A 17,632-nucleotide genomic window follows, 5' to 3' on the forward strand; every position below is an offset into this window, starting at 1 on the left:
TTAGTAGCAGTCTGACTTCCACGAATTACAATACCCAGATTATCAAACAACCTGAGAAGAGGGCACAAAACAATTCCTGAGAGGCCATTTTAGAACCTAACATGAGGTCCACAGAAGAAACTATCACCTGTGTCGTCACCTTCACTCCTGGTTCAGGATTAAACATATCATTCAAAAACATTGGGTTATTCAGAATTCTGGGTCTCTGTAGATCACACTACCTGATTTGCTTTTAAGCAAACCCAGAACCTTAAGGACCTTTTGGTGCATACCAGACTGCATACTACACAGCCCCACATGCAGAACACCCTATGGGCCCTACCACCTATCATGGGACATTACCCAAGTGAGTCATACGGTGTTTGTTTATTTACTCAACATTCTAAGGAGATTAAACTGGGTTCAGAAAACTCACACTAATTTCAATACAAAAAACTGTTCCTACTTGAGCACTTGCTCCTGTAGCCTTCATTACGTGGACGTGAATACAAGAGCTATCAAAATGAGGATAATGGAACACTGGAGCATAATCTGCTGCCGAGGTAGCGCCACTAAGATGTGCAACCACTTCTATGATTCCAAGCATTCCCCTGATGAAGTATGGTGAACAGCTTTGGAAGCCAACGACAAGTGGAATAATGTAAATCTTTTCAGGAGAGAACAACGTTGGATCTTTTGCCTCTCTATGGTTTGAATGATGAAGTCCCATGGTGTGAGGTTTAACTGTCATCCCGCTTGTCTTGGACATGGAGCAGTTCTTATTAGGGCTATATGTGAGTACATGCCACCTCTGCCCCTTCAAAACTATCATACATTACGCAGACTTGGGCCCTCATTACAACATTGGCGGTAAAAGTCGCTTACCGCCGTGCAGAAGACCGCCAACACACCGCCGCGGCCGTGGAATTCTGCCACAGCTATTACGACGCACTTCTCGAAATCCGACAAAATCCAGACACCCACACAAGTCCGCCACACCAAAGGTCAGTGATAAACTGGAGGAAAAAAAAAACTCCACCGTCACGGCAACAGAAATACGCCCACTCTATCACGACCCACGAATCCACGAGGCGGTCTTTCAACCGCAGTATTCCATTGGCGGTACACACCGCTGCGCTCAAAATACACACACATTTACAAAACACAACCACATTGGACAATTCGAAATACACACACCTGATACACATACACACACCACTCCCACACACCCAATACTATATGAAACACACACCCACATCACCCACAAACCCCTACGACAAAAACACAGAAAGAAGGCCAGAGAGAGAAACTACAAACTACTACCAAGCATCCACAGGCACGCAACACCATCACCCACACTACTTCCACGCACAAAACACCACACAACCCCACACATCACCTACACCACCCCATGGCACGGCAAACACACCCCAGGTTCTCGGAGGAGGAGCTCAGGGTCATGGTGGAGGAAATCACCAGGGTAGAGCCACAGCTATTTGGAGCACAGGTGCAGCACACCTCAATTGCAAGGAAGATGGAGCTATTGCGAAGAATAGTCGACAGGGTCAAAGCAGTGGGACAGCACCCAAGAAATCGGGACGACATCAGGAAGAGGTGGAACGACCTACGGGGGAAGGTGCGTTCCGTGGTCTCAAGGCACCACATCGCGGTACAGCGGACTGGTGGCGGACCCCCACCTCCTCCCCCACAACTAACAATTTGGGAGGAGCAGGTCTTGGCGATTTTGCATCCTGAGGGCCTCGCAGGAGTAGGTGGAGTAATGGACTCTGGTAAGTCAAATCTTAACTATCATATTCCCCACCCTACCTGCATGCTATCACAGACCCCCACCCTCGCCCCCTCCCCTATCACTCCAACTCCTCACAAATGTACTAATAACACAAACCACACATCCCAACACCAAGCCCTACATGACACAACAAAGCATGGACACCAATCACTAAAGCATGCCCACTGCACATACCCATAACACCCCCCTCAACCATCATCACACAAGCCCCCACACAGGAATGCTAGCACTGGGGTACACGGTCATCCACCCATTGCAGACCTGGGCACACACAGATGCAATAATCATGCTTTTACACCCCTGCAGGACTCCTACCCAACGTCACCAGACAGGAGGGTCCAGACATCTCCACCCCACCCACAGAAGAGGCCCACAGTGATGACAGCAGTTCTGTCCAACTGGATCCAGATGACCAGCCCGGACCATCGTGGGCCTCGGGACAGTCGGTTCCCCACACCCAGTCACAGGCCACCACAGAACTTCCACCCTCTGGTAACACAAGCACAGCACCCACCCAGCGGGCCCATACCTCCGTCCCCAGGACACGTCAATCAGCTGTGTGTCCACCACAACAGGGAACCAAGGATAACCCACCACCCCAATAACAACAGGGACCTGGGGGCAGTGGTAGTGGGCACACGGTCCAGGGGACGGAGGCACAGGAACACAGGGGAAATGGGAGGGCTGCTGTGCGACAGGGGGCGGACAGGCCTAGGGAACCCACTCTCCACGAGGCCCTCTCCCCCATCATGGGAGCATACCAGCACTCCCAGGAGACGATGGCAACGGTACTGGCCAAGTTTCAGGAGACCCAGCGCATGCAGGAGGAACAGTATTTGGGGTTCAGGGAGGAACTCAGAACCATCAGCCCCGCCCTGGGCACCATCGTAGGGGTGCTAAAGGAAATACTCAACACCAGGAGGGACACTGTGGCACTACAAGGCGCCCCAGACACTAGCCTGGACGATGAACTGCCCACCACCTCCGCCGGCGCCAGTGGACAAGAGGCACTGCCACAGGACCACAACACCAGCACCCCACCCCCTGCAGACGGAGAACCACCCCGCAAGCGGTTCCTGAGATCCAGGAACAAGACAGAGCACGATGCCAAGACCCCCGCCAAGAAATGAGACCCACTTTGTCACCCTGTCCATATTTAAACTGCCCCAGCTCCACTTCCTATGCCGATATGGGCAATGCACCTGTGAGACTAATAGATTGGACTCTGCCATGGACATTCCTCCACCATCACCCCTCACCATGTTACAACCCCCCTCCAATATTTAGCACTTCAATAAACACCCTTGAAGCACAAAACAATCTGGAGTCAGTCTGTGATTTTGAAAATGTGTATTAGCAATGACAGTGACAAAATGCGTTTTCAAATGTAATGTCAACATACCTATGTCACACATCACAAGTCCATGAGGAATCTAAGCAGATGACACACAGAAACCACACCTGTGAAACCATAAGGGAAATGTACAACTCAGTTACCATATACTGGTTGAAATCGACAGACAGGATAGAGGTAGAAGTGTGAAAGTACTTGTAGTAGGAAGGAATGTGTTCTCACCTGTGTGTCACTGGAAATATTGCTGGATAACTGAGTCCCTGTTGTCAATGTCTTCTTCCTCTGCTTCCTCCTCATCACTGTCCACAGGCTCCACAGCTGCCACAACACCGTCATCTGGACCATCTTCCTGCAGAAAAGGCACCTTTTGTCGCAAAGCCAAGTTGTTACAGCAGGCCACGATGATGTGGCACACCTTCTTTGGTGAGTAGAATAGGGATCCACCTGTCATATGCAGGCACGTGAACCTGGCCTTCAGGAGGCCGAAGGTGCGTTCGATCACCCTCCTAGTCCGCCCATGGGCCTCATTGTAGCGTTCCTCTGCCCTGGTCCTGGGATTCCTCACTGAGGTCAGTAGCCATGACAGGTTGGGGTAACCAGAGTCCCCTAATAGCCACACCCGGTGCCTCTGGAGTTGACCCATCACATAAGGGGTGCTGCTATTCCGCCGGATGTAGGCGTCATGCACAGAGCCAGGGAAAATAGCATTTACCTGGGAGATGTACTGGTCTGCCAAACATACCATCTGTACATTCATCGAATGATAACTCTTCCGGTTCCTGTACACCTGCTCACTCCTGTGGGGGGGGACCAGAGCTACTTGGGTCCCATCAATGGCACCTATGATGTTGGGGATATGTCCAAGGGCATAGAAGTCACCTTTAACTGTAAGCAAATCCTCCACCTGAGGGAAAACGATGTAGCTCCGCATGTGTTTCAGCAGGGCAGACAACACTCTGGACAACATGTTGGAAAACATAGGCTGGGACATCCCTGATGCCATGGCCACTGTTGTTTGAAATGACCCACTTGCAAGGAAATGGAGCACTGATAGCACCTGCACTTGAGGGGGGATCCCTGTGGGATGGCGGATTGCTGACATCAGGTCAGGCTCCATCTGGGCACACAGTTCCTGGATTGTGGCACGGTCAAACCTGTAGGTGATGATCAAATGTCTTTCCTCCATTGTCGACAGGTCCACCAGCGGTCGGTACACCGGAGGATTCCGCCATCTCCTCACATGTCCCAGCAGACGGTGCCTAGGAATGACAACAGCGACCACAGAGTCAAGCCAATTAGGGCATGTGGGCCCCTGAAATGGCGGCTGCCTGACCTCTAAAGTGGGACAATGGGATGTGAGGTAACTGCGCTGGCATGGTACACCGTCGCGGTAGGCGGTCAAAGACCGCGGCGCAATGCTACATCGGTTAACATTGGACCCTATGGGTCCCAGGAGCCAATGACAATGTACGCTGGCGGTGATGGTACGCACCACTGCGGATGTGACCGCCATTTTCTATCTGTTCAATCACTAGATACCTGATCTTCGACAGGAGAGGATCGACACTGCAAGTGCTGCTGCGACCTCGGTCTGGAAGAGACAATGGCGTGCGTCTGGGGAAAGGGCCCCTGCCTTCACTGCAGAGGAGTTGGAGAAGCTTGTGGACGGGGTCCTCCCCAGTACACGCTACTCTACGGTCCTCCAGACCAACAGGTAGGTACACAGGGAGCATGTTGTATGGGCTATGCCTGTGTGGAGAGGGCTGGTTGTAAGAATGAAGGGGGCACAGTTCTGCGTGCATGAAGGACTGTGAATGCATGTGCCACATGGCAAGGGTAGGGATGTGGGCCACTCACTTAGGCGGTGCAGTTGTTAAAGACTTCTCTTCTTCCCCTGTACATGTCATGTAGGTCAGTGCCCACCAGAAGAAGGATATTTGGCGTGCCATCGCCAAGGACGTCTGGACCCTGGGGGTCCACCACAGACGGAGCACCCACTGCCGGAAAAGATGGGAGGACATTCGCTGCTAGAGCAAGAAGACGGCGGAGGCTCAGCTGGGGATGGCCTCCCAACGTGGGAGGGGTGCCCGTCGAACCATGACCCCCCTGATGTTGCGGATCCTGGCGGTGGCCTACCCTGAGTTGGATGGGCGCTTGAGGGCATCACAGCAGACACAAGGGGGTGAGTACAACATCATTCAGCGGACTTTGCGTGCAGTGAAGGTGTCTGGGTGGGGGAGGAGGGCTGTGGGTTTCCCTAGGCCAGGGCGAGTTCCGTAGGCTAGGCCCCTCCGTAATGCAGGCCATGTGGCACCCCACCTCTGTTGAGTGCCAAGTACAGGTATTCATGCCCCTGTGTCATCTATGTGTGCAGATGTCGACCATAGCCATGTAGGCCATATCCCAGGAATTGCATCTGTAGAGCCCAACAGCGCGACGTAGTGCAGGGGGCTCCTGTGTCTGTATTGTCCGCCAACGGTAGTGGTAAGTCATGCACTCAACCTGTCTTTCTTCTGTCGTTCCCCCCCCCCTTTTTTTGGTCTCTCTGTTCTTGTGTGCATCAGCATCATCAGGCGGAGGTTCAATGGCACCGGAGCATGAGGGAGCTTCATCCCACATGACCATGGAGGCCCACACCACGGACTCAGATTACACCAGTGGGACGGAGGGCGAGGGGAGCACCACGGCGGTCACAGGATCTGCAACCAGCGACATGGACTCGTCCTCCGATGAAAGTTCCCTTTTGGTGCCGGCAAAATCTGTGCCCCCCACTTCTACAGGTACAGCCGCCACCCCCCCTACCAGCACCGCCCTCCCATCAGCCCCTCAGCCTCCGCCCGTGCCCACTCACCCAGGAGGGTGGGCATCACCTTCGCCCCAGGCACCTCAGCCCCTGCCCCTGTCACCTGTCACCTCTGCTGCCCTCAGTGAGGAGGCCATTGACCTCCTCAGGTCCCTCACTCTTGGGCAGTCTACCATTTTGAATGCCATCCAGGGTGTAGAAAGGGAATTGCAACACACAAATGCATTCCTGGAGGGGATTCATTCTGGTCAGGCTGCCCTTCATCGAACCCTGCAAACTCTGGCCTCAGCACTGATGGCAGCCATTGTCCCTGTGTCTAGCCTCCCCCTCCAACTTCCTCCACCCCGACTCAATCCCCTGTACCTCAGCCTATCCCAAGCACACCTACAGACCAGCATGCACACACGTCAACACACAAGGGAAGCTCAGGCAAACATAAGCACCACACATCCCACAGGCACTCACGCAAGCATCACACACATACAGACACACCAACATCCACCGCCTCCACTGTGTCCCCCTCCTCGTCATATCCCTCCTCCCTCCCAGTCTCATCTACACTCACACCTGCATGCACTACCACTACAGCCACTACGTCTCGCACCAGCACACCCACCACCACACCCCGCTCACGTGCACTCACCACCCCCACTCCCATTTACACGTCCCCTGTGTCCTCTCCCAGTGTGTCTGTGACGCCCCCTCTGAAGATACACAAATGCAGGCACCCACCCACCCAACAGCCATCCACCTCACGACAGCCTCCAGCCCATGCACCACAAAACTTACAACTCCTACAACCACCACCTCTTCCTCCACTCCCAAAACCCCTCCATCTACCCGTCCCAGTGTCTCCAAAAAACATTTCCTGGCCCCCCTTAACCTATTTCCCACCACCCCTCCCCGTCCAACTCATAGGTCCCGTACTAGCACCTCAGCCAAAAAATCTCTGGGACCAGTGGTGCCTGTTGTTGCAGGTATGTGGAGTGCACTGGCCACCAGGACAGCCAGTGTGGCACAGAGCCACAGCACAGCCAGTCCCCCCCGTGAAGCACCAGAAGTTGGGCAGTGCCCGGCGGGAGAGGGGGAAGACTCCAGCCAGCAAAGCCGCTCACAAGGGTCCCGAGGGGAGTGTCAACTCAGCTGTGACTCCTCCCAAGGTGGGGAAGGGGCAGAAGAAATCTCCAAAGTCTGGGAGGAGCAGCACGGCGGAGAGGACCGCCATCATCCCCGCTGCCCAGAAGGCCACCGCCAGCCCCATCGTCACTGGCCAGGAGGCCACCACCAGAGTCACTGCCCAGGAGGCCAGCCCCATCGTCACTGGCCAGGAGGCCACCGCCAGCCCCATCGTCACTGCCCAGGAGGCCACCGCCAGCCCCATCGTCACTGCCCAGGAGGCCACTGCAGCCCCCGAGTCACTGCCCAGGAGGCCACGGCCAGCCCCAGAGTCACTGGCCAGGAGGCCACCGCCAGCCACAGCCCAGCTGGCCAGGAGGGTCCCGCAAGCCACAGCCCAGCTGACCCATGAAGGACCGCCAGCCACAGCCCTGCTGGGCAATGAATGACCGCCTCGGCAAGCCCGCTGAACAGGCCAGGGACCGCTGAACAGGGCAAAGACCGCCATGGAATGCACCACTAGCCCATTTGCGGCAGGGGCAGTGATACAACTGGGACCGTCACGAGGTGTGTGCTGCACTCAGGGCACCAGTCCCCCTCCAGAACCAGTGGAGACTGTTATCCACTTGAGAGACTGTGGCTTTGCACTCCCCAGGATGGTACAGTGGGCAACCCACCCACTGCAGAGACTTGAGAGACTGTGGCTTTGCACTCCCCAGGATTGAACAGTGGGCAAACCGCCCACTGTAGAGACTTGAGAGACTGTGGCTTTGCACTCCCCAGGATTGAACAGTGGGCAACCCACCCACTGTAGAGACTTGAGAGACTGTGGCTTTGCACTCCCCAGGATGGTACAGTGGGCAACCCACCCACTGCAGTGACTTGAGAAACTGTGGCTTTTCACTCCCCAGGATTGAACAGTGGGCAAACCACCCACTGTAGAGACTTGAGAGACTGTGGCTTTTCACTCCCCAGGATGGTACAGTGGGCAACCCACCCACCGCAGAGACTTGAGAGACTGTGGCTTTGCACTCCCCAGGATTGAACAGTGGGCAAACCACCCACTGCAGAGATTTGAGAGACTATGGCTTTGCACTCCCCAGGATTGAACAGTGGGCAAACCACCCACTGTAGAGACTTGAGAGACTGTGGCTTTGCACTCCCCAGGATACATCAATGGGCATGGAGCCCCCTCGTGGATCTGGCGTGGTGCACTTATCCGGCTGAGATGCCCCCCTTCCCTTCCCCCTGATGTGCCTGTTGTATTTCTATCTGATGCCCCTGCAGTGTTCTCTCCGTTTTGATCAGGTATCTTGTGTGGGCGTCGCCCATGCATTTTGGGCCCAGTGGTCCACGGAAAATGAATGGTGCATTACCTGCACTACTAATCGTGGTGTATATTTTGTTTAATGTGTATATATATATGTATATATTTGCTTCCTGTATTTTGATATATTACAATGCTTCAACTCATTTCCTTTTGTCTTTGCATTCTTCCGGGTGGGTTGGGGGGTGTTACTGTAATATATAGATATGCATTGGTGTGTGTGTTGTAGTTGGTGAGGGTCGGGGTGGGGTTTGGGATGTTGGTTGTGTGTGTCCCTGTGTTTTTGCCTCCCCCCTCCCCTATGTCGTAGGTGCAGTACTCACTGTGGTCTTCGCCGCTGGCGTTGATGATCCTCGTATAGGAGCAGGAAGACTATCGCTGGCAGAATATGGAGTTCCGGCTCCGTGGTGTCGTCGTTCCTCGTGGAGTGTGCAGAGGTGAGCGCTTTCCCTTTGAAATGGCTGTTTCCGCCGTGTTTTTATCCGCGGTGAATCCGCCCCGGAAAAGGTGGCGGATTGGTAGGTTGTGATACTGTTGGCGGTACATTGTCCTCCGCCTGTCTGTTGGTGGTGACTGCTGCGCTGTTTGTCTGTACCGCTGTGGCGGTCGGAGTGTTAAAGTGGCTGTCTTTGATGGCGGTTTCCACCACCGTCATAATTCCAAATTGTTTACTGCCGGCCTGCTGGCGTTTTTTGTAATGACCACCTTGGTCTTTTGTCTTAACACTATGGACAGGGACTTTACGCAATTGCAGTATGATCCCTTTGCTTTGAGGTGGTTCCATTAGTTACCCGTTATCTCTTCTCTCAACAATTATTTGGGTAACATCATGGTGCATGTAGGAGGCTCGCCTGGCTTACAGTGGGTATCTGATGGTACTTACACCTTGTGCCAGGTCCAGTTATCCCTTATTATTAGATTAGTAGTGTTCTAGCAGCCTAGGCTCATAGAGGTAGCTATAGCAGAGCAACCTAGGCTGAACTAGGAGACATGCAGAGCTCCTACTATACCACTTATATCATCTAGCACTATATCATAAGAATCACAATACTCAGAGTTACTAAACATAAAGATACTTTATTTTAGTGACAATGTGCCAAAAATATCTCAGAGGATATACTCTCTTAGATGGAAAGTAAAATACACAAAATGTACCTTTGGTTTGACTAATTCATAAACACTGTGGAAGTTTGAAGCACCTTCATGACCAGAAGTTAGATGGTTTTTACAATAGTTAGTATCCCAAATTAGGGACACTTTCTCCCGCTCGTTAAATTCAAAGATGGCGGCCTCTCAGAAGCACATTTGCCACTGTTTTACCTTGATTTGACTTTTCTGCATGATGTTTGCTTTACACAGACTCATAGGACTTTTACCCTTGCTTCCCATGGTCTGACTTACTCATAAACTTTGGGGAACTTTGAGGTCCCTGTTCGCCCAGATGGCAATGTGTATAGTTAATATTCCCACATGCAAATTTGCATTTGAAAACTCTGCTTTCTGCAAGTGTGAGCTGTTTGACCGCTCTCATTTGCAGAAAGCAGACTTTCTTTGCATTTGCTTGTTAGGAGCTGTCAGCTCCCACCAACCAAAAGCAAACAGCTATGTCCTGGGGATGGGCAACCTGGGACATAGCAGGAGCTAACCCTGGGGGGTGGCGGTCCCTAGGGCCTTCGATGGCTCCACTGCTAATTATTACCCCACTAATTACGGCTCTCATGACATCTTTGATAACATACTTCATAATATCAATTTAATATTTGTGGTAACATTTTTAAGGAAAAAACTGTGCTTGGCCCCCCGCCATGAGTTATAGGTACTTGAGATAGCCCTAACTATAACTAGTGAATTTCTGTGGTTTGGTATGATTAAAATTTGAGCCTAACTATAACGTCCCTATAACCTTTGGTGTCCTAAAGTAACTAAAACTCACCCCAAAGCAATTCCCCAGTATACACATCTGCACTTTGGCCTTCTGGCTTCAGGTGTAGTAATAAGTAGAAGGGCCACTGCAGCGTACATCATCATCCATTGCCCCTGCCACAGCTGGCAATATCCATACCAACACAATTACCGACTATCACACTCCTACAATGCAAAAATTCAGAAGATTCCTTGCCCTCAAAAGTATAAGAATGGCTTTGCCAGCAGTTATTAATCATATGTAATGTATATTTAATAATAAACAACTGTTTTTGTGCTCATCTCCAATTTAGACAGACAGCGTCATAAGTTCAGGTGCTGATAATTAAGTGCTGGTGCCAAGCATTGGAAACCACCAGCTTAACTTAAGCACTGCCCACTCCAGTAATTGTTAGAATATTTTTGACAGCGCAGTGGGTTTGCCATGCAGTTCCATTGTACCCTATGCACTCTAGTCCGCATTTGCCAATCTACCAGCGGAAGAACTGTGGCACCATTGTAGTACCTCTGCAGGTCTAAGTTAGACATGTAATAAGGAGCTACTCCTTTCAATAATTAACATTGTCTCTTTTAAACATTGTTCATAAAGGTGTGAGTTGCACTGGGTTGGGCAATGGGTAGGTGCAGTTGGAGTTCCAAGTTTGACATGGTAGAAAATGATATGAAATATTACTGCACAGATTCTGAAAGGTGTCAGGCACAGCAGTGCAGCAGACAAAAATTCTGTGCTGTGTTGCGTGAGAGGGAGAAAGCAGGATGGTGCCATACCTACAGAGGTATAACTCTCTCCTCCCTCTACCTAGAACCAGCGCTGATTTTAGCTGCCGTGCTCCGTGCACACACCTTAGCGGAATAGTGCTAGGGTATGTGCATGAGTCTAGCATAGGTTTTGTACTGGAAGGGTATCCTTCCTGCTCAAAATACTATGCCTAGACAAGTGGAAATGAGTTTCCTAGTTTGTATGTGTGCTGTACAGTGCAGCGCACATGCAAAGCTGGAAAATCAGGGAGAAATAAAAACGTTTCTCTGTTTAACGCCTGCTTTTCAGCTGGTTAATTTTTGCCAGTAAGTCCTTTCTTCTGGTGTTTCAGAGTAGGGTTTAGCACACAAAGCATGGGTGGTAGCACAGGTTCACCCATGTACCACCCATGTAACACCCCCTTGATGCAAAGTAATGCAAAGCAGCGTTTTGCGTTGCTATGCATTACTTTGCCACACAAACCAATGCAAATACCAATTTGAGTTGGTTTGCAAGTCTCAACCTTTTTTTAGCATTACAAAAGTCACCCCAAACTGTTTGGACAGATACTGGTGGTTACTGACTGTTGGCTGTGCCCTGGATACTGCTAACCAGTCCCTGGGCCAGTGCTCTGTGTAAAAGTGGATATGCAAATTAGGCTAATTATAATTGACAGTATCAACCGACCTATAAGTCTCTAGTATATGGTAGGGCATGTAGGTTTAGGGAACCCAGCATAGGTAGTGTTCCCATAGGTACACTGCTGAGGTGCCCAGTGTCATTTTAAAGTCAGGTCTGTCTTGCTGGCTGCTTTCAATTTAAAGTTACCTTCAAATTCGACTTTGAAATTAAAAGTACTTCTAAAGTCTTAAACTGCCTTATTTGTACATATAAGCCACCCCTAAGGTGTGCCGTAGGTGCCCCCAGGGTTGGGTGCTATGTAACTATAAGCAGGGACCTTATAAAGTGTGTTTTATAAGACCTGGTGAGGAAAAGTAGCCAAATTTGTGTTTTCCTCATTGCAGTGAATAGGCTCCATAGGCTAAAGCTGGGAGAATGCATTTAAATTAATAAAGTCCCAAAACGAGCTAGATATTTCAAGATTGGTATCAAACTGATTGTTATAATAAATCCAACAACTTGCCATTGTTGAATTTAATATAACTAGTTCAGGAAAAGAGTTTTAGAACTCTACCTGAAAGTTGCCAACTTCAGCTCTGTAGTGCCCTTTTGTGATGGCCAGCCTCTGCAGCCTGGTCAGGCTGCCTTGATGAGGTGTGAAGTGGCCTGGGCTAAAGACAAAAGAAGTGCCTTGGGGAGGAGACCTGCCTCAGCAGATGGTGAAATAGATGGGGGAGAGCAGCCAAACTGGTCTTCAAAGGATGGAAGGACATTTGGAGCAGCTCAGGACCTCCCCCGTTTCCTGGAAACTCAGACAACCAGGTGCCCCTTGGCTAGATTAGGAGAGGGCAGGAAAGGGGTGTGTTAAATAATTTTAGCCCCACCAGTGGGTGGCCTCAGCCAGACCTAACCTCCAAAATTCAAATTCTGCCATTTTTGATTTTTAGAGAATGTTGCTCACTGGGATTGATTTTTGCCATACTTTCCAGGAAGTGGTCATCCAAGAGGGTGGTGGCCTGCCTATGATTGGACAGTTGCCCCCCTTGCTTTCCACACCAGGAGGAAGGATAAATGTGACAGAGCTGCACCCACACCTCAGATCTCCACAAGGAACAATGACAGGAGAAGGACTGCTCTGCTGGACCCCTGACCCGCACCTGGACATGAAACTCTTAAGGACTGAACCCGTTGCACTCTAGGGCTTCACCACAAAAAGGACTTTGCCTGGCTTCAACTGGGTCAAGAAGGTACTCCCTGCTCAAGGAGCACCTCAGAGCTTCTGGAACATTGGGGTGAGTTGTGGACTCCCAATGGACATTCTAAGACCTTCTGGAAGAAGATCCAGAAGTTTGGAGAACTTTTGGAAAAAAGCTCCATAAAGGGACCGACCTGACGTCGTGAGTCAAGACAGCTTACCTGAACCATGACCCGGCCTGACTTGCAGGTTCGTCCTGCTGAAAAACTCCGGTGCCCCAGACTTCCAGGATTTCACTGGGGGCTCCTGGAAAGGCAATCCGACAACATTGACTCAAAATCGTCTTGCTGTGGAGGGTCGTCCGATGCCAGAGAGAAAAAGCTCCAAAAAAGTGACAAATTCCAAACGTAAAAAGTTGACCTGGACTTCCCACGCAGTGTATACGAGGAGCACTCCAGGGATGTCGGATCCAATTTCAACTTCAGCCCGGACGAAGATTTCTGCCCTGAAAAATCGACTAAGTTCGAAGGTAGAATTCTTCACCGAGGTCTCCTGCGACGCATATCCGAAGAGGGTTCCATTGCGGTCCGCCTCAAATTTTTACTTTGTCCCAGTGGAGGTGTGACCATATATCCGGAGTGGTGATTTTAGTTTCTGTGCACTAAAAAAACATTAATTCTTTAAAAATTCATATTTCCAGTTCCCCTTATGCAATTTCATTAATTTTGGTGTCAAAGATAAAAATATTTCCTATTTTTATAAATTGTTTTTTATTTTATTTTTCAACTGTTTCCTGTGTTTTATTTTATTACTGTTTTGTGATATTTGAAAGCTTTACACACTTTAGGCCTCATTACGACTTTGGCGGTCTCAGGACTGCCATGTTGGCGGTGGCAGTCATACCACCAACAAAATGGCAAAGAAGACTGCCAAATTATGACCATGGCGGTATTTCCAACAGAATACAGCCTAAGCACTGCCAGCACCGCCACTGTGGTCTGGTTGCCACAGATCATGGTAGCCAACTGCAGGCCGGCAAAGATCATGATTCTGCTGAACACTGCCAATGTTTCTGCTGCAGTTGCACCACTACAAAAACCCAGGTGGGAACCAACAGCATAAAAGGAGACACCCACATTCAGGAAGCCATATACATCCGGAGCCATAAAGGAACCTGAACTAGACGTCATCCCGCTTCTCCAGCTCACTCAACGACTTAGGTATCGGCAACGATGATGATGACAACAGCCGTAAGTTCACACACTTACCTGTTACTGTTGTAGATTGACAATTTTTGTACACTCACAAAACATACATTCGGGAAGGGGGTGCGAGGGCGACACTCACATGTAAAAGCACACAAACTCATACATTCACATACAGCCACACACACACTCTCATATACACAACAAACATGCTGCTGCCACCACACGCCCACATTTACACGTCACATCACACACAGGTACGCACGGAAACACTGCACAGGCCCACATTCACACAGTGTCACACAAAACCACAACACGTCACAACCACACCATCTTCAATCTCCTGGCAGGGACCCACAGGGGACACTACAAGGGTACACATTATGCCTACATCACATTGTAATACCAACAGGCCAAAAGAATCATACAAATACATAATCATACTACTTACGTATTGACTTACACAGAACCTGGTATCAAACATACCATGCACATAATAAGTACACAGTCAAAGCACACAAAGCCACACAACATACCAACAAACACATCTCAACACAAACAACAATAACTCTTGAACACACAAATGTCCATCACACAAGACACACCCTTCCACTTTTAGCTAAAAGCACTGCACACAACCTCACATACTGTCTAAACAATACACGTAGCCCAAGCAGAACACACACACACACACATAATGACCCACAACTAATGTCAGCCAGGAACAACTCCATACTAGGGAAAGAAGTGCATGACAAAGTGATAAAGATGTAACCAGGAAACCAACTACATGTTGGTTTAAATAATTGTTTTCCTTAGACGTTTTGTCAACAACAAAGGCCATAGACCAGTCCATAATGTAAAAGTCTGCATGCACACAGTGCACAGATGTGTGCTGTGAACTTGACCCTTGACTGTCATGTAACCTCCAGAGGTAGGGATATCTACGGGGCAGGCAGACTCCACAGGGGTTATCTGGTCACGGGGGCAGATGGGGGGGTTGGGCTAGGTTTTAGAGGGGGGCCTTTGTGATCTGGCTTTAGAGGGGTGTTTGGGCTTGGTCTTAGATTTAGGGGAGTTTTTTTTTTTTTTTGAGAGGTTGACTTCTTGGCAGCGGGAGTGGCATGGTGTGAGAAAGTAGCCCCTTTCTAGCATGGTTACCCCCACTTTTGGCCTGTTTGTGAGTGTGTGTCAGTGTGTTTTTCCTGTCTCACTGGGATCCTGCTAGCCAGGACCCCAGTGATCTTAGTTTGTGGCCTAATGTGTGTGTTATCAGTAGTCCTTGACTGTGTCACCGAGGCTCTGCTAATCATAACCTCAGTGCTTATGCTCTCTCTGCTTTTAAAATTGTCACTGTAGGCTAGTGACTTAATTTACCAATTTAATTTGGCACATTGGAACCCACCTTATAAGTCCCTAGTAAATGGTACCTAGGTACCCAGGGCATTGGGGTTCCAGAAGACCCTTATGGGCTGCAGCATTTCTTTTGCCACCCATAAGGAGCTCAGGCAAACCCACTGCAGCCTGTGTAAAATAGTGCACACACTATTTCACAGCCATTTTCACTGCACTTAAGTAACCTATAAGTCACTTTTATGTCTTACCTTTACTTTCTGAAGGTTAGGTGCAAAGTTCCTAAGTGTGAGGGCACCCTTGCACTAGCAAAGGTGCACCCACATAGTTTAGGGCCTTTTCCCTGGACTTTGTGGGTGCGGGGACGCCATTACATGTGTGCACTATATATAGGTCAATACCTATATGTAGCTTCACAATGGTAACTCCGAATGTGGCCATGTAACATGTCTAAGATCATGGAATTGTCCCCCCATTCCAAATCTGGTATTGGGGAGCCAATTCCATGCATCCTGGGGGCTCCACCATGGACCCCCAGTACTGCCAGACCAGCTCTCTGAGGCTTGCACTGCAGGTATAGCTGCTGCCACCTCACAGACAGGGTTCTGCCCTCCTGGGGTCTAAGCAGCTCAGTCCCAGGAAGGCAGAACAAAACATTTCCTCTGAGAGCAGGGTGTTACACCCTCTCCCTTTGGAAATAGGTGTTACAGGCTGGGGAGGGGTAGCCTCCATCAGCCTCTGGAAATGCTTTGAAGGGCACAGATGGTGCCCTCCTTGCAGAAGCCAGTCTACACCGGTTCAGGGACCCCTTGTGCCCTGCTCTGGCACAAAACTGGACAAAGGAAAGGGGAGTGACCAATCCCCTGTCTATCACCTCCCTAGGGGTGGTGCCCAGAGCTCCTCTAGTGTGTCCCAGACTTCAGCCATCTTGCTTTGCAAGGTGTGGGGGCACTCTCGGGGGCTCTGAGTGGCCAATGCCGGCAGGTGAAGTCCGAGTCCCCTCCTGATAAGTCCATACCTGATAAGTTAGCCAACCCCCCCTCTCAGGGCTATTTAGGGTCTCTCCTGTGGGTTCTCTTGAGATTCTGCTTGAAAGTTTCCTTCAGGAATCCTCTGCAACTACTGCTTCATCCTCTGACCTCGGATCAACCGAAGCCTGCTCCAGGAACCGCTGTAACTGCAACAAAGTATCCACAAGAGCTACTTTTCCTCTGCAACTTCAGCTCCAGCCAGCAACTGCAACAGTTTCCACAGTGTGCACGCTCTGTGGACTCCCTGTCTTAATCCTGCACCAGAAGGACTGTAGAAATTCCCATGGGTGACGGAGTCACTCCCCTTCTCACGCAGGCACCTTCCAAGATGATGACCAGTACCCTTGGACTCCTCTCACAGCGATGAGCATGCTCCTAAAGACACCGAGGGTGGACTCCATTGACATAGACTGTCCTGAGGTCCTACTGACGCAATTTGGAGGAGGTAAGACCTTGCCTTCCCCGAGAGCAATTGTACCCCTGTGTACTGCATCTTCTTCACCTCCTGAGGCCTCTGTGCACTATTTGCTAAATTCCTTCATGCACAGCCTGGCCCAGGTCCCTAGCACTCCATCCTATGATGCTCAACTCGCTGAGTTGTTCTCCGGTTGCGTGGGACCTTCCTTTGTTGTGCTGCACCAACTGCATTTTGCACCTCCTTTGTCCCCATGTCCTAGGCTCCCGTGGGTGCTGTCTGACATCCTGAGGTCTCTCTAAAGTGCTGAGAGCCCTCTCTTCCTCCTCACTTGGAGTTGATGCCCCCAAGTCCCTCCAGGGTCCAGCAGCACCATTTTGACGCAAAATGCATATTTGTCGTAACCAAGGCTTGTTGGCGACTTCAAAGACAAAATCATGTCTGCATCCATCTCCACATCATGGGACATCTTTTGCATCATGCAGGAACCCTCTGGCATCTTCCTAGGGTGCATTCCTGCAGTCTTCAACTAACCAGGGACTCTTCTTTTGCACCCTCTTCTGGGTTGGCAGGGGCTCCTGTCCTTCCTGGAACTTCTTTTGACTTCTGGACTTGGTCCCCTTCTTTTGCAGATCTTCAGGTATTCTTACTCACCCAGCGATTCTGCACACTCTACACTTGTCTAGGGGGGAATTTGTGGTTCACATTCCATTTTCTTAGTATATTGTTTGTTTTGCCCCTTGACCTATATTCTCCCATTG

The sequence above is a fragment of the Pleurodeles waltl genome, chromosome 9 (genome assembly GCF_031143425.1).
Source record: "Pleurodeles waltl isolate 20211129_DDA chromosome 9, aPleWal1.hap1.20221129, whole genome shotgun sequence".
NCBI lineage: Eukaryota > Metazoa > Chordata > Amphibia > Caudata > Salamandridae > Pleurodeles > Pleurodeles waltl.